General features: G+C 48.2%; 1 pseudogene across 1 annotated transcript in view; it reads left to right on the top strand.

The window, feature by feature from the left end:
* The first annotated feature begins 418 nt into the window (after positions 1-418).
* LOC308578273 (protein CIMAP1C-like) overlaps positions 419-17,845 on the top strand; it is a 277,961-nt pseudogene continuing 260,534 nt past the window's right edge. Inside the window, exons 1-2 of the transcript in view lie at positions 419-530; positions 3,092-3,261. The product of the transcript in view is annotated as a protein CIMAP1C-like (transcript). The remainder of the gene's footprint in view (positions 531-3,091; positions 3,262-17,845) is intronic.

The raw sequence follows: 17,845 nt of genomic DNA, 5'->3' as shown, positions 1-17,845 counted from the left end.
CAAAGGAATGGGGAACATGGTCTTAGCATGGGCATAGCGAGGACTTTTGTTAGCGGGGCAGAAATGACATGATTGGTCAGTTAAGTATTTCTATTGTTTTATTTGATAGGGAGCAGCTGCCCTCTGCCCCCCCTAGCTATGCCCATGGGTCTTATGAAAGGAAATGTGGTATTTTGGGGTTGTGGCTCTCTCCCCCCCCGGGGCTGGTAACTTGCAAGGAAGGAGGACTTGTATTAGCAGCACACAGAGAGAGAGCGAGAGAGAGAAAGAGAGAGAGAGAGAGGGAGGGAGAGGGAGAGGGAGAGGGAGAGTATTCTGCCAGAACCATGGTAATATGGAAATAAACAAGTCTGGTTCCACACTTGCATCAGCATCGCCTGGGCAACCTGGGAGCGAATTGCGACATGAGGCATTGTTTATGTTCCAAAAAGGAGGGGGTAGAGGAGGAATTGGAAAGCTGAGTAACATCCCCACTCCTTATTGAAATCTACATCCAGATTTCCATTCCATCCAGAGAAGCAGCATCAGCGGTATGGGTGACTGACACAACCAATTGCTACTTTGATTGGTAACTGAAATCCTAAGACCTTTGTTTGCTGTGTATTAGCATGATTAGGGTTAGGGAGCATAACAATGCAAAGGCCAGTTGCCACCTCTCTTAGAAACTCCAGAGAATTAGAAAGACACAGAAGAAATTGTTTGTATTCTCCAAATGCTGCCCCACAGACCATGCCACTAACAAGGAGATGACAAAAGGCATTGTTTTTGTGCCCTGTATTTAAGTTTTATTCCCCACCCCCTCCAAAGTGCTCAGGGTGAGGGATCAGGCCTGGTCTCATGCTCTGGAGGGGGTGCTCCCTTCATTCTGCTCCTCTGTCCTGAAGGGCTCTGGGATTAGGGTGGACACAGTTGTGGTTCTCCGGGGGGAAGGGTCAGACTTATGCTTGGAATGTCTGGAATCAGTATTTTGGTACCTGGAAAAGGGCAGGCGACAGCTTACTCATGCCAAAAATAAGCAGGATATAAATGTAAGAAAACAACTAGCTAAATAAATACTCCCCCTTCAATGCCATCTAGGTCTTCAGCTGGTGGGTCAGGACTTCCACCAATACTTCCACCATGCAAATATATGGTCAATGATGAAGAAATGGGTCCCCAAATGCATGTTACTGAAAAGGATGGAGATCCCTATCTAGCCTTTCGTCCATCATTGAATCACAGAACTGTAGAGTTGGGAAGGCCCATGAGTGTCATCTAGTCCAACCCCCTGCCATGCAAGAATCTTTTACCCAACATGGTGCTCGAACCCATGACCCTGAGATTAAGAGTCCCATGCTGCACCAACTGAGTTATCCTAGATTCAACAAGTCTTGTGGCAGCAAATTCCACACATCAATGGTGAGTGTGCTTTGCTGCGAACAAATAAGAACGTAAGAACATAAGAATCTGTTGGATCTGGCCAAAGGGCATCTAGTTCAGCATTCTGTTCTCACAGTGACCAACCAGATGCCTGTGGGAAACCTGCAAGCAGGATCCAAGCACTCTCCTCCCATGTTTCCAGCAGCTGGTATTCAGAAGCAGGACATAGTCATAGAATCATAGAATCATAGAATCATAGAGTTGGAAGAGACCACAAGGGCCATCGAGTCCAACCCCCTGCCAAGCAGGAAACACCATCAGAGCACTCCTGACATATGGTTGTCAAGCCTCTGCTTAAAGACCTCCAAAGAAGGAGACTCCACCACACTCCTTGGCAGCAAATTCCACTGTTGTCCTGACTAGTTGTCATTGATAGCTTTATCCTCCTCTGTGAATTTATCCAGTCCTCTTTAAAAGCCATCCATGTTGGAGGTCAGCACTGCCTCCTGTGGGAGGGAGTTCCATAGTTAAACTAAGCGCTGTTTATTGGGGCTTTGCTTAATGCTATCAACACACATGAAACTATTTCCCCAACTCCTGCCTGCTGGTTCCCCTTGCATGTTTCTTTTGGTGTGTTTTCTACATGGCTATTTTGCTATTAATCATTTCTATTGTTTTCCTTCTGCTGTTTGGGATCGTGGTACTGTTGCTTGAGCTGCTTGCAATTATATTTTATGGTTGCAATTTCATTCCATGTTGTTCATTTTAAATTGTTCTGAGCTGCCTTGGGGACCTTGTTGTTGAAAGGCAGGCTGGGGGGGCAGTAAAATCAGGGGTCGATAAGCTTTTTTTTTTAGTGCAAGGGCCATATTTGATAACCATCTGAGGGCCATGTACCAGTGTTGAATGGGGTTAGATACAAAAACTGGGTGGAGCAACAGGAGGGACTCTTTGTGCATTAGGCTATAATCCAGCTCCACATACCCTCCAAGTTTCTATACCTACCCCTGCCCCCATCTTCATCCAGGAAAGCAAGAGGCTTTGATCTCACATTCCAGCCAGGCAAAAGCACTTGAAGAGGGCACAAAGCAGGGGCAGGGAGGCTTGTGACCTGGAGAGAGTGCTAATGGTCAGAGAGAGAGAGGTCTGGTTGGTGGCATGTGGCTCCTGGGCTGAGCCTCCCATTCCTGGTTTAAATAAACAAAGTCACACAGACCTCTGGATTCACCCTCATTCCCTTAGCCCTTACAGTGCAGGGGCTGCAAAGGGGCTCTTCTCTGTCTGTTGTTGGACTAAAACTCCCATCATCCCATGGTGACTGGGGCTGATGGGAGTTGGAGTCCAACAAGCTCTTGGGATGTTGGCTACCCTGGCCTAGGTACATGCCATTAAATCACATAAACAAGCAGCAATCTCCATTCTTTTAGCACTTATGGTCCTTATGTGGCCAAAACAGCACCATCTGTGCAAGACGGAGGGCTCAGCAAGCCTGGAGAAAACGGCAAGGTTTGAAGATAGGATAGGATAGGATAGGATAGGATAAGATCCCTCAGAGGAGAACACTCCCCCCTCCCCAAATAGCCCAATGTGAACTTAGCATACTTAGTGGAAATTGAATACTGTTTGGGGTGGGGTAGAACAGAGTAGCTGGAACCCTGAGCTGCAACACTCCATGGTGCAACATTTTATTGTAGGTTGGACTTGCATTCATTCATTTACTTTCATTCCCCAGAGCACTGGTGACACATACGACTCCCCACTGCAGTGGGCACACTCCAATGCCGACTTCCAGAGCCAAAGGTGCAGCTCAGCCTGTTAGTTGTCTTTCTGGTATCTCTAAGCATCCAGCCAGAGTGCCGGCCATCAAGAAGCAGTATGCGTCCATCAGTGCCAAGTATAAAGGTGAGCTGTGGGAATAGATGAAGCAAGAGAGAGAAGGAGATCAGGAATACAGAGGTACCCATATCTTTGCCAGTCTGGATGTGTTCAACAGCATTGTTGAAAGACCCTCTGGCATCTGGTTAGCCCCTGTGAGAACAGGATGCTGGACTCGGTGGCTGGCTGGCTTGATCCATCAGGGTTCCTTTTTTGTTCTTGTGGAAACCAAAGAAGGAAACTGATCTACATTTCTCAGTCACCATCAGAACTTTCTTCCAAGAGTACTGCTAGCATGCGAGACAGTGCATATTTCCTTGTTAATAAATAATAATAAATAATAAATTTTATTTATATCCCGCCCTCCCCAGCCGAAGCTGGGCTCAGGGCAGCTAACAACAATAAAATAATACAACATTCTAAAATCATTTCATTATAAAATTTATTCAAATCAAATTGATGGCAACCATTGGGCTAGAGTTCTGTGAAGATTGCCAAAGGAGGGAGTCAGGCTAATAATATTTTTTTTCTTTTGATTTCCTTTTCCTGTGGCTGGTATGTCACCACTGCTGTTGTCCTACCAGGGTAACGCTTGTTTAAAGGGGATGAAGGAAGGGGGTTGGGAAAGTACAGGCAGAGCATAGGTGGTTGAGTAAAATGGGAAATCTTCTCTGGCTTGAATTATAGTCCGAGCCACAGAAGAATTCAGGTGCCTTGTAATGCTCACTTCCTATTGCAATGCAAATATCCTGGCCCAAGGCTAGCGAGATTTTACCAGAGGGAGAAGAAAAGTATGTTGTGGGACTTCCATCAGCCCCAGCCAGTCTGGTTCAGTGGTCAGAGATGATGGGAGTTGCAGTGCAGCAACACCTGGAGATCAAACACATCCATTCTTAAGGAAATTAGCCCTGAGTGCTCACTGGAAGGACAGATTGTGAAGCTGAGGCTCCAATACTTTGGCCACCTCATGAGAAGACTCCCTGGAAAAGACCCTGATGTTGGGAAAGATGGAGGGCACAAGGAGAAGGGGACGACGGAGGATGAGATGGTTGGACAGTGTTCTCGAAGCTACAAACATGAGTCTGATCAAACTGCGGGAGGCAGTGGAAGACAGGAGTGCCCAGCATGCTCTGGTCCATGGGGTCACGAAGAGTCGGACACGACTAAACTACTAAACAACAACAACAACACCTAGAGAGCTGTAGCTCCAAAACCCAATATATTATTCAATATATTATTCCATTTTGCCCTTTTACCCAGTGTGGCAGCTCATAATCTGCAAATGCTAATGGTTCCGGGTTGTCTTCCCATTATTTTATTCCTCCCCCCCCTTGTGGTTCTCTTGCAGGGCCAGGACCTGGGAAGTATGGTAGGTAGCCTCTCACTGGCATTAAGGACCATGACTTCACCAAGTATGCTGAGCCAGCCTACACAACGCGTGTGAAATCCAGTGAAAGATGTAAGATGCTGACAAGTTAGGTTCTGTGTTATTTGGGTTTTCCCAACAGCATTAACTGACCCACAGGGTGAAGCTGGCTAAACAACTGTTAAATTTGCTGGCAAAACATTTGAACAGAGATTGACAACCTGTGTTTTTGGGACTCTCTAATTATCAGGGCCACAGTTGATGGGACCTGGGTGATCCATGATCAAGAGCTGGGTGGCTTTCCAAAGTTTCCATTCCAACTGGATCAATGGCACTGCATGTAGGGGGCTGATGTAGTTGTTTCTTGACTACAACTCCCATCAGCCCCAGTCAGCATGGTCAAGAATGATAGGAGTTGTAGTCCAGCAAGGGCTGGAGGGTCTTATACTGCTGATTATTATGGTTGCACAAAAATCAGGGTTCTCAGTTGTACAGCTGTGGACCTTAGTGGGAAGAGGATGATCTACACTTAAGCCATGTTGAAGGATAACAGGAATGGAGGTGCAGGGGGGCGGAGCTTAACATATTCACTGCTATCTAGCTAGTGGGTGCCTTTAATTGATATCGGATAGGAAGTCAGTCATTGCAACCAAGCTAAATAGCTCAGAATCCACACCATGCCTCATGCAGACAATTCTTCTTTCCTTTGCAAGTGATCTCGATCACGGAGAGTCCTGGGCCCTGCTACTATGTGGACCCAAGCATTTCCCGTCTAGGGATATGGAGACCAGTTTCATTCCGCATGGTGCAAGAGAGAAAGCGGGCATGTAAGTTGAAAGATGAGAGATACTATGATGGTCAAGATGGGGCTGGAGTGGCATCTGTGCAATTTTGTGATGAAAATGTTTCTTTCTCACCTTGTGCAAAGAAGGCTTGTTGGTCAATCCCTGAACATGAAAGAGAGGGAATGAAAAAGAATGAGTGTGAGTGAATGAGCAGGTGTGTTATGCATGAAAATGGATGTGTGGGAGCATTATGTGTGGAGCTGTGGTCTTAAACCACTGAGTCTCTTGGGCTTGCTGAGCAGAAGGTTGGTGGTTCGAACCCCTGAGACAGGGTGAGCTCCTGTTGCTCTGTTCCAGCTTCTGCCAATCTCGCAGCTTGAAAGCATACCTGTGCAAGTGGATAAATAGGTACTGCTCCAGGGGGAAGGTAAACGGCGTTTCCATGCACTCTGGCTTCTATCACAGTGTCCCGGTGCACCAGAATGCTGGCCACATGACCCAGAAAGCTGTCTGCTCCTTCAGCCTGAAGTGAGATGAGCGCCACACCGCATAGACGCCTTTGACTATGTATGTAAGGTCCTTTACCTTACATTTACCTTTTACCTGCATGCATGTGGATTTGTGTATGAATGACAGAGAGCAGGGGTAGACTTTGGTAATACGGTTTTCTAAGTGAGGACAAAATTTGGCACTTTCCCCAATATATTTTATTTCCACAGTAATTCCTTTTGGTACAGTTGCTTTTTAATGGGGTTTCTCAGTAGGTACCCACATGAATATAAGTATTAATTATTATTATTATTATTACTATTATTATTGCTACTACCAATATTATTATTACTATTATTATTATTTTATGCCCCCTTGGCTCAGCACCCTGAGCAGGGGAACAGCCTGCACTGCCCTAGATCTGGCACTACAGAGAGAAGCATATGAAAAAGAGACAGGTGGCCTCACCCTCTTTTTTTATCAGCCACACTCACTGTTTGTCCCAGCCCCACTGGTTTGCAGGCCCTGGAAGGTTGACTGCATGGGAGTGTTGTCCATAGGCTGTAAAAGTTTATTCACTCTTTGATAAAAAAAATATTTCTGAGTAGGGGGTGTCAAGAACCAGACAGGAAAACCAGCTATGTACAGAGACCTTACCTAAGTGGGCTGTTTGATGTGGGAGATTGTCTGGGGTGATATCAAAGTGTAGTTTAAAAGTGTCTGTGACGCCCATCCATCCCTCCATTCATTCCATGTGAGTGTGTGATCCCTATTGCTTTCCAGCTATTGGCCTTGACCGAGTGGGGCTGCTCTGGATAAAGGGGCATTCAAGGAACTGGGGGAAATATAGTTTTCCTGATTGGTGTTCCACCAAGTCAACTGGGTTGAAAAACACTTTTTACCATTAGGGTGTCTAAGTGTCCTACTTTACAGAGGGCAGTCCTCTAGGCAAAGGGTTCTTCCAATAGTAACACCTTGAACCTGGCCTGGTAGCAAATCAGTAGCCAGTGCAGATCTTTGAGCACAGGTGTTATATGCTGACAAGGTCTCACTCCTGCCAGCAATCATGTTGCAGCATTCTGGTCAATCACGCTGGAAGTCTCATCTTCCTGATGCCAAGGGACCATAAGATGTTGAGCATGTGGCTGATGAACGGACAGAAAGGAGAGCCACCAAAAACAGCATAAGGGAAAACAAGAGGGTCATGTTGCTTTAGAGTCATAATCTAGGAAGTAGTCTGGAGGGTACCTATGGAATTAACAGTAAATGACAGTGAATTGCAAGGGAAGATGTCATGGAAGAGATTAATAGCAGTGCACTCTTAACTCCACAGGTGATGAACTTAGTTGGAAAGGCTGCTAGAAGAGGAGATTGGAGGACAATGCCATGATTTTTAAAAGTGGGGGGGATTTTCAGTCAAGGCAAGGAGGATAGTGCCTCTTCCTCCAACATCCTCAAAATCACAACAGTTTACAAATGATTCAGCTTAAGAACAAATAGAATTCTCAAATTTAGAGAGAGAATCATAGAATCATAGAATCATAGAATCATAGAGTTGGAAGAGACCACAAGGGCCATCGAGTCCAACCCCCTGCCAAGCAGGAAACACCATCAGAGCACTCCTGACATATGGTTGTCAAGCCTCTGCTTAAAGACCTCCAAAGAAGGAGACTCCACCACACTCCTTGGCAGCAAATTCCACTGTCGAACAGCTCTTACTGTCAGGAAGTTCTTCCTAATGTTTAGGTGGAATCTTCTTTCTTGTAGTTTGGATCCATTGCTCCGTGTCCGCTTCTCCGGAGCAGCAGAAAACAACCTTTCTCCCTCCTCTATGTGACATCCTTTTATATATTTGAACATGGCTATCATATCACCCCTTAACCTCCTCTTCTCCAGGCTAAACATGCCCAGCTCCCTTAGCCGTTCCTCATAAGGCATCGTTTCCAGGCCTTTGACCATTTTGGTTGCCCTCCTCTGGACACGTTCCAGTTTGTCAGTGTCCTTCTTGAATTGTGGTGCCCAGAACTGGACACAGTACTCCAGGTGAGGTCTGACCAGAGCAGAATACAGTGGCACTATTACTTCCCTTGATCTAGATGCTATACTCCTATTGATGCAGCCCAGAATTGCATTGGCTTTTTTAGCTGCCGCGTCACACTGTTGGCTCACGTCAAGTTTGTGGTCAACCAAGACTCCTAGATCCTTTTCACATGTACTGCTCTCAAGCCAGGTGTCACCCATCTTGTATTTGTGCCTCTCATTTTTTTTGCCCAAGTGCAATACTTTACATTTCTCCCTGTTAAAATTCATCTTGTTTGTTTTTGCCCAGTTCTCTAATCTGTCGAGGTCGTTTTGAAGTGTGATCCTGTCCTCTGGGGTGTTAGCCACCCCTCCCAGTTTGGTGTCATCTGCAAATTTGATCAGGATGCCCTTGAGTCCATCATCCAAGTCGTTGATAAAGATGTTGAATAAGACTGGGCCCAAGACAGAACCCTGTGGCACCCCACTAGTCACTCTTCTCCAGGATGAAGAGGAACCATTGATGAGCACCCTTTGGGTTCGGTCAGTCAGCCAGTTACAAATCCACTGAGTGGTAGCATAGTCAAGACCGCATTTTACCAGCTTCTTTACAAGAATATCATGGGGCACCTTGTCAAATGCCTTGCTGAAATCAAGGTAGGCTACATCCACTGCGTTCCCTTCATCTACCAGGCTTGTAATTCTGTCAAAAAACGAGATCAGGTTAGTCTGACATGACTTATTTTTCAGAAATCCATGCTGACTATTGGTGATCACAGCATTCCTTTCTAGGTGCTCACAGACGGTTTGCTTAATGATCTGCTCCAGAATCTTCCCTGGTATTGATGTCAGACTGACTGGGCGGTAATTATTTGGGTCCTCTCTTTTCCCCTTTTTGAAAATAGGGACAACATTTGCCCTCCTCCAGTCTGCCGGGACTTCGCCTGTTCTCCAGGAATTCTCAAAGATGACTGCCAGTGGTTCTGAGATCACATCTGCCAGTTCTTTTAATACTCTTGGATGCAGTTCATCTGGCCCTGGAGACTTGAATACATCTAAACTAGCCAAATATTCTTGTACTATCTCCTTAGTTATTCTGGGCTGTGTTTCCTTTGCTGAATCATTTGCTCCAAATTCTTCAGGTCGGGCATTGTTTTCTTTATCGGAGAAGACTGAAGCAAAGAAGGCATTGAGGAGTTCAGCCCTTTCTGTGTCCCCTGTTTGCATTTCACCATCTTCTCCTCTGAGTGACCCCATTGTTTCTTTGTTCTTCCTTTTGCTACGAACATACCCATAAAAGCCTTTTTTGTTGCTTTTAACCTCTCTAGCAAGCCTGAGTTCATTCTGTGCTTTAGCTTTTCTGACTTTGTGTCTACACGTGCTGGCTATTTTTTTGAATTCCTCTTTGGTGGTTTCCCCCCTTTTCCATTTTTTGTACACATCCTTTTTAAATCTTAATTCAGTTAAAAGTTCTTTAGATAGCCACCCTGGCTTCTTTAGGCACCTTCCATGTTTCCGTCTCATTGGTATTGCCTGACGTTGTGCTTTTAGTATCTCCCTCTTAACAAACTCCCAGCCATCATGAACTCCCTTTCCTTTTAGTATTGTTGTCCATGGGATCTCACCCAGCACTTCCCTAAGTTTTATGAAGTCGGCTTTCTTAAAGTCAAGAAATTGAGTCCTAGTATGCTTGGCTGCTCCTTTCCGCTGTATAGTAAACTTCAGAAGAGCATGATCACTCGCGCCTAATGATCCTTCCACTTCTACCCCACTAACCAGGTCATCAACATTGGTTAGGACCAGATCTAAAATGGCTGTTCCTCTTGTTGCTTCTCCCACTTTCTGGACAATGAAGTTGTCTGCAAGGCCAGTGAGGAATCTGTTTGACCTTATGCTCTTGGCTGAGTTTGACGTCCAACAAATATCCGGGTAATTGAAGTCCCCCATTACTACTATCTCCCTTCCTTTTGCATGCTTGGCCATCTGTTCCAGGAAGGCATCATCTATGTCCTCCGTTTGGCTTGGGGATCTATAGTAAACTCCCACAATGAGGTCTCTGTTATTCTTCTCTCCCTTAATTTTGACCCAAATGCTCTCACTTTGGCTTTGAGGATCTAAATCTTGGATCTCTTCACAGGTATACACATCCCTGACATATAACGCCACTCCTCCTCCTTTCTTGTCTGGTCTGTTTCTTTGAGATGGCCTTGAGAGAAAGAGAGAGAGAATATGCAAGGCTTGTCATCTACAAGGAGGAGCAGAGTATTGTAGCAAATACATGGGGAATGCTTTTCCCTTTCGTTTGAGAAACATCAATGGAAGCTTGGGATCTACTAATAGATCAATAAGTGGTTTTTTTTTACTCCTAACATTAGCAAGTAAAACAGCAACTTAAAAAACAAACAAACCCTGCATGGCAGATTGCTCCTTCTCTTTAAGCCTCAATGTTTCTCACCTGTCAGATTTTACATCCATCATTCCTGCCTCCTCCTGTGCTCCTGTAGGATATGATGTATCTGTTACGATATAGAAGCAATGCGGCCGCGAGCTGGTAGCTTGAAAGCAAAACATAATGGGAATGTTGGGACTGTTCCGTGGGAAACAGAGGGACAGTCAATTAACAGTGCAGAGAGCACCGGAATTAGCTGAGAGCGTAATATGAGCTGTACAGGAAGTACAGGTGGAGTTTGTCTCTCGGCTGTTGGAGTTTGAAGAGAGCAGTCGTGTTTTTCTGTAACGCTGCAAAGACAGAAATAAAGGCATGTAAATACGTTTCTGTCTATCTCTTTCCCCTGCCGGGGGGGGGCAGGAAAGAGGGGGGGTGTTCTTCTCACGCTGAGAAGGATCGCCTATCACGACCTAGCCTGTATCCTGCTGGGGAATGCAGACAGGGAGGTCATCAGGAGATCAAGCCGGGTGCCTAGAGAGTTGCCAGTTTCTCCTAATAAAGGCTTGATTCCCAACATCTGGTAGCAGAGGATGGTTTTGATCCATGAAAGCAACAAGAGAGGTTGATGGAGCGTACTTCATCCTCTGCAAGGAGATAAGGAAGATATGGTAGCGTGCGGATGGAAGCACCGGAGGAGGTGTTTTTGCTGAGCAACGGAACCCCTAAGGTATGCTAATTTTATGGCTGTGAGAGTGAACGCGAATTGAGACATTCTTCGGTTCACTGAGTGTCTGCTTTTGGATGAAACCAGCACTGAAAGAGAGCCACATATTTCGCATACCTGAGTCTTGATAAGCCTGGAATGTCCAGTTGCTAAGCAACGAAACGTCAGTAAAGTGGAAAGTTACCGGCCAACAACGGAAGAGGGGCTGGGACTGTGAGAGGCTGGTAAACAGCGTTTGTTTTGTCTAATATCTCACTGCTCTTGAAAGGACTTTCAAAACAGCCTGTGTTTAACTGCCAAGTGAGGCAGTAAACAGCCAATAGACTCTTGGAATTTTACAGGCTCGAGAGTGAGAGCTGAGGCTTGGATTCAAAATGGATGCCAAGAAGGGAGGAGGCTTACCTTACCCACCTCCACTGACTAATGACAATTATTCCTCATGGTCTGTAAAGATGAAAGCCCTGCTTCAGAATCAGAGGATTTTTGGGGTGATTGAAAACCCCATCCCTGCTGCACCAACGCCAGGTTGGAATTCACAGAATGTGAGAGCCAGGATGGCCATAATTCTCTGTATCTCAGATGATCAACTCGTGCATATTCAGAATTTGCAATGCGCGCGTGAGATTTGGCAAACGCTGCTGTCAGGGGTTCAGGAGCAGAGGCACAGGAAAGGGAGGAAACAGAGAGCGAGGGGGAGGAATCCGGAGGTAATATGAGCGATGACAGCGGCCCGAGATCTCCGAGTCTTTCCAGTGAGTCGGAAGATTCACAGAAAGGGGCGCCAGTGGTCAGAGCAAGGGGGGCGCCTAGGGGGACACCCCAGGTAGAAGGGACCAGAGGGGACTCAGAGAGCAGAAGTTGGAAATCGGGACCAGCTTCCCCACCAGAGCGCAGTAGGGGGGAGGGGTCCCAGGTATCGGGATCTGGCGGCTCGCCGCAAGCGGGAGGGCAGGAGTTAGGATTGGCCACACCTCCATCTGGGAGCGAGGAAACGGTCAAGAGGAAGGTTGAAGGCTGCGCGCGCGCGCCAAGTTCAAATGCACAGGAAGGCGGCACAGTAAGCAGCCCGGATAGGGAGCCAGGTCCTAAAGCCCGCCGCAAGGAGGGAGAAGAGTCGGGGGGGTCAGCGTCAGAAGAGTCCAGGAAGGAAGAGACCACGGGGGGGTAGAGGGACCCAGAGGAGAAAGGAAAGACGGAAGAGGTGGAGTAAGGCTAGAGTATTAAGTTGGTGTACAGGAGGCGGAGACTCAGACGGAGCTTCGCCGGTCTAGCTTCTAAGACGTAGAGCTGCGCGCTGCGGCTTGAAAATGGAAACTGTAGCTCAATAAAGAAGTTTGTACAATACTGCCGGCTAGCGTGGTCCTCTGTGAGCTGGGACCTGGAAGCGGCTCTGACAGCTGCGTAGAATACATCAAAGAGATGCTGGTTCTTCAGCGTTGCTGCATTTTGAAAAGCTGACCAATCTAAGGCTAGTGCCAGATGGAGATGTACAAGCGCATCTGACAGAGATGAAATTCTTACGCCAGCAGATGGCGGAATGCAATTTCCCTCTACAGGAAGAGATATTCTGCTTCATGATTATTAACAGCCTTAATCGGACTTATGCTGCTGCATCGTGAGTGCTGGAGAAGGCCTCTCCCTCCTCAGGCTCACTCCATCCGGCCTAGGGGGCGGGGCCCAGGCTCACCTTCGCCACAGCGTTAAGAGGCCTCATTGAGGCCTGGGACATCGCTGCTGCTGCATCGGAGTGTCGGAGAAGGCCTCTCCCTCCTCAGGCTCACTCCATCCGGCCTAGGGGGCGGGGCCCAGGCTCACCTTCACCACAGCCTTAAGAGGCCTCATTGGGGTCTGGGACATCGCTGCTGCTGCATCGGAGTGTCGGAGAAGGCCTCTCCCTCCTCAGGCTCACTCCATCCGGCCTAGGGGGCGGGGCCCAGGCTCACCTTCGCCACAGCCTTAAGAGGCCTCATTGAGGCCTGGGACATCGCTGCTGCTGCATCGGAGTGTCGGAGAAGGCCTCTCCCTCCTCAGGCTCACTCCATCCGGCCTAGGGGGCGGGGCCCAGGCTCACCTTCGCCACAGCCTTAAGAGGCCTCATTGAGGCCTGGGACATCGCTGCTGCTGCATCGTGAGTGCTGGAGAAGGCCTCTCCCTCCTCAGGCTCACTCCATCCGGCCTAGGGGGCGGGGCCCAGGCTCACCTACGCCACAGCTTTAAGAGGCCTCATCGGGGTCTGGGACATCGCTGCTGCTGCATCGTGAGTGTCGGAGAAGGCCTCTCCCTCCTCAGGCTCACTCCATCCGGCCTAGGGGGCGGGGCCCAGGCTCACCTTCGCCACAGCTTTAAGAGGCCTCATTGGGGTCTGGGACATCGCTGCTGCTGCATCGGAGTGTCGGAGAAGGCCTCTCCTGAGGTATCTAATCATAGCCTGCATTTTTATCAAGGCTTATAGTTTGATTAGGGTCTGTATTTTAAAATGAGCTTAAAGATTTTCAAATGTTTTATGCCAGGCAGAAGTACTTTGGCAAGATGTTTATCCTCCTGGACAAGGGGCCCCCCTGATTTATAGCAGAAAACAATTCTCAAAGTCGTAAAAAGGGAATTACAGGCTGAGACCAAGGCTACACTGACCCTACATAATTAATAGTTGGTAAACAGTAAAATAAAACCATGTGCCTTAAACTTGAGCCATATCTTCTTAAGGTTAAATGCCAAGAGTAAATGGAAAAGAAAACAACTGGCTGAGAAGGGAAGTGTAAATAGAAGAAGGGGCTTTTATTTTGAGGCTGTAAACTGGTCCATCCTTTCCTTTGAGAAGGTTTATTCTTCTAAAAAGCTATCTATGGTAATGTATGAAATATACTGGCTTAAATATAATTATGCAAAGGATCTAGAAAGAAAGAAATGTTAAATTCTTATTTCATAGAGTCATATTGCTGTAGGAGACCAGAGGGGCAGATGAGCCCAGCCCCCTGCCAGACAGGAGACGCCATCAAGCACTCCTGATATATGGTTGTCAGGCCTTTGTTTAAAGACCTCCAAAAAGGAGATATTTCATTGATGATGCATGAGAATGTGAACCCAAGATCCCTGACATCTGTCTAAGATAAAAATTTAAAACTATTAACCATCTGTTTTGGAGGGCCATAGGGCAAGGAGGGCAAGAGGTGAGCTGGTAATTAAGGTTCCTTGTTGAGACAAATGTAAGATATATGACTACTTATTTGTCATTTATAGATAGAAGAATATATAGCTTTTTGTATCCCATAAAAGGCAATAGGAAATGGGTGTATCTTTTAGGATTGGTTAAAGCAATCAGCCAATAGGAAATTCAACCAGGCTGATTGGACAGAGGCAGCCAAAGGAGGAGCAAGGGGGCTGGACTGAGGGAATATAAGTGCTGGCCATAATGACAGGAGACCAGGCCAGAGCTTGGTAACCATATACCACTGTGCCTCTCATTTATTTGTCTGACAAATAAATTATTATTTTAATTTCTCTATTGCTGCGTTGAATATTTTATTCCAGCTAAGCGTTAACCACAAGCAGGGTGCTACACTCCCTCCTCAGGCTCATTCCCATCCGGCCTAGGGGGCGGGGCCCAGGCTCACCCCCGTAATAGCTTTAAGGACACTGGTGCTGCTGCAGCAAATGTTGAAGATGTTTATATATATTTTAAGGTGTTTTAAAGGTGTTTTTATTGTTTACTTTGTTGTACCACCGTGAATGGTGGTTTTTATCTATGTATTTTTGTTTGTTCCGTCTTGTTTTGTTTTTGGGGTTGGACATCGAGTGGGGTGGGGATTGGTTTTGTTTGGGCATAATTGTTTTGGTTGTTTTGTTTTCTAATTTGTAAATGGAGGTTAGTATGAGGCTTGGGATTGCTACCGTGGAGGGGCGAGGGAGGTATGGAGGTGGGGGCAGATGTTATAGGCGAAGGGGATTGAGATACGGATATGCTCGTACCCCTTCCAATCTGCGCCCCATCTTGAGGGACGAGGGTAGGGTGAGCAAGGATTACTCACCTCCTTCACTGGTGTTGTGCAATGCCAGGTCTATAGGCAACAAAACCGCTACCCTGCGAGATTTCTTTACCTCGCAGGGGGTTGACCTGGCTTGTGTGATGGAGACCTGGGTGCACGAAGGGGTAACTGTTACCTTACGAGAGATGGCGCCCCCGGGTTTCTCCGTCCTCCACCAGTCACGGACTGTGGGCCGGGGGGGAGGGGTGGCAGTATTAATCCGGGAAGATTGTTCTTTCAGGGCTCTACCATCGCCATTGATCCCCGGCATTGAATGTGTTGGCCTAGTGTGGGGCTCCGAGGAGAGCTTGGCTGTCTGGCTGGTGTACCGGCCACCTAGCGTACCAGCAGCCACCCTGTCAGGCCTGTTGGAGGCGGTGGCCGGCTGGGCCTTGGAGTTCCCTAACCTATTGGTATTGGGAGACTTCAACTTCCACGCTGATGCCACTCCCTCCTCACAGGCTCTGGACCTGGTGTCTTCCATGGCGACACTAGGGCTCTCCCAGTTTGTTTCGGGCCCCACACATCAAGCAGGCCACACGCTGGATTTGATCTTTGGCGCCGGTATAGATGTGATCATGTCTCCTTCGATGAAGGTGCCATGGTCTGATCACTATGCTCTGAAAGCCAGGATTGATGTTCCACCCCCACCCTGCTTAGGTGGCGAGCCGATTTGGGCTCGCCCGCAGAGGCTGATGGACCCTGATAGATTCCGTCAAGCCTTGCGGGACCTTTCTCCCCCTGGCGACTCATTGACTGAGCTTGTTGAGGGCTGGAATACCCAGCTCCTGGCAGCCATCGATGAGATTGCACCTAAGCGCCCTCTACGACCCCGCAGAAACTGGGCTCCCTGGTTTACCGAGGAGCTTCGGAAAATGAAGCGGGACCTCAGACGGCTAGAGCGAGTATGGCGGGGTGCCCGTGACGGAGCCTCAAGAACATCTTATAGGGTTTTTATGAAAACCTATGAGATGGCAGTGAAGGCCGCTAAGAAGTCTTACTTCTCGGCTTGCATTGCATCCGCTAGCTCTCGCCCGGCGCAATTATTTAGTATAATTCGGTCTTTAACATCCCTTGAAGGACAGCCAAATTTAAATAACAATCTGACACACAGCTGTGAGGCATTTGCGAGCTTTTTTGCGGAGAAGGTCCTGTTGCTCCGCCATGACCTCCCTGCCAATTTGGATACAATAAAGGAACTGGAGGCCCCTCGACTGTCCTCGGGTCCAGTATTGGACCACTTTGACCGGATATCTCCAGCCGATGTGGACAGATTCCTCCAAGCTGGAAAGCCCACCACCTGTCCTCTTGACCCGTGCCCGTCATGGCTGATTAGAGCGTGTCCAGACGAGGTGCGGGCCCCCCTGGGGGATATCATCAATTTGTCCCTTGGCACCGGGATATTCCCAGGGGAACTGAAGGAGGCGGTGGTGCGTCCGCTCTTAAAGAAAACATCATTAGATCCCTCAAATCTATCCAATTACCGCCCGGTCTCGAATCTTCCATTCCTGGGTAAGGTGATTGAGAGAGCGGTTGCTGAACAGCTTGGTAGGTTTCTGGATGAAACATCTGCTTTGGATCCATTCCAGTCCGGCTTCCGCGCTGGTCATGGGACCAAGACGGCTCTGGTCGCCCTAACAGATGATCTCCGCAGGCAGCTGGATCGAGGCGGGTCGGGGCTGCTGATTCTTCTAGATCTGTCAGCAGCCTTTGACATGGTCGATCACGAACTCCTGGACCACCGCCTTGCCGACGTGGGGATCCAGGGCACAGTCCTTCAATGGCTGCGCTCGTTTCTCTCTGGTCGGGGACAGAGGGTGGCGCTTGGGGGGGAATTGTCATCGCGCCACTCCTTGGTGTGTGGAGTGCCTCAGGGTGCAATTCTCTCCCCGATGCTTTTTAACATCTTTATGCGCCCCCTCGCCCAGCTTGTCCGGAGTTTTGGGTTGGGTTGCCATCAGTATGCTGATGACACCCAACTCTATCTGTTGATGGATGGCCATCCTGACTCGGCCCCAGACACACTGACCAGATGTCTGGAAGCTGTGGCTGGATGGTTACGTGGGAGCCGGTTGAAGTTAAATACTTCGAAGACAGAGGTCCTCTGGCTGGGGCGGGACGATATGGGATTGAGGGGGCAACTCCCATCTCTTGCGGGGGTGCAATTAGTGCCAGCACCATCCGTTAAGAGTTTGGGTGTAATCTTCGATACCTCCCTCTCCATGGAGGCGCAGATTACAGCTATAACAAAGGCGGCATTTTTTCATCTCCGCCAAGCTAAGCAGTTGGCCCCTTATCTCTCTCGCCCTGACCTAGCCACTGTGATCCATGCGACGGTCACCTCCAGACTGGATTATTGTAACTCGCTCTACGTGGGGCTGCCCTTGAGACTGACCCAGAAACTCCAGCGGGTGCAGAATGCCGTGGCGAGACTCCTTATGGGGTCTTCGCTGCGAGATCACATTCACCCGGTACTATACCAGCTGCACTGGCTCCCGGTGGAGTACAGGAGAAAGATACAGTGTTTATAGAGTGCTGGTTTTAACCTTTAAAGCCCTATACGGCCTAGGACCCTCGTACCTACGGGACCGCCTCTCCTGGTATGCCCCACAGAGAAACCTACAGTCTGCCAATAATAACATCCTCAAGGTCCCAGGCCTCAGAGAGGTTAGGCTGGCCTCAACTAGAGCCAGGGCCTTCTCGGCTGTGGCCCCAATCTGGTGGAATGCTCTGTCACAAGAGACTAGGGCCCTGCGGGACCTGACATCTTTCCGCAGGGCCTGCAAGACAGAGTTGTTCCACCAGGCCTTTGGTCAG

Source organism: Podarcis bocagei, assembly GCF_964188305.1.
Source record: "Podarcis bocagei genome assembly, chromosome: W".
NCBI lineage: Eukaryota > Metazoa > Chordata > Lepidosauria > Squamata > Lacertidae > Podarcis > Podarcis bocagei.
The sequence above is the reverse complement of the archived record's forward strand: the minus strand, read 5'-3'. Positions and strand labels throughout refer to the sequence as shown.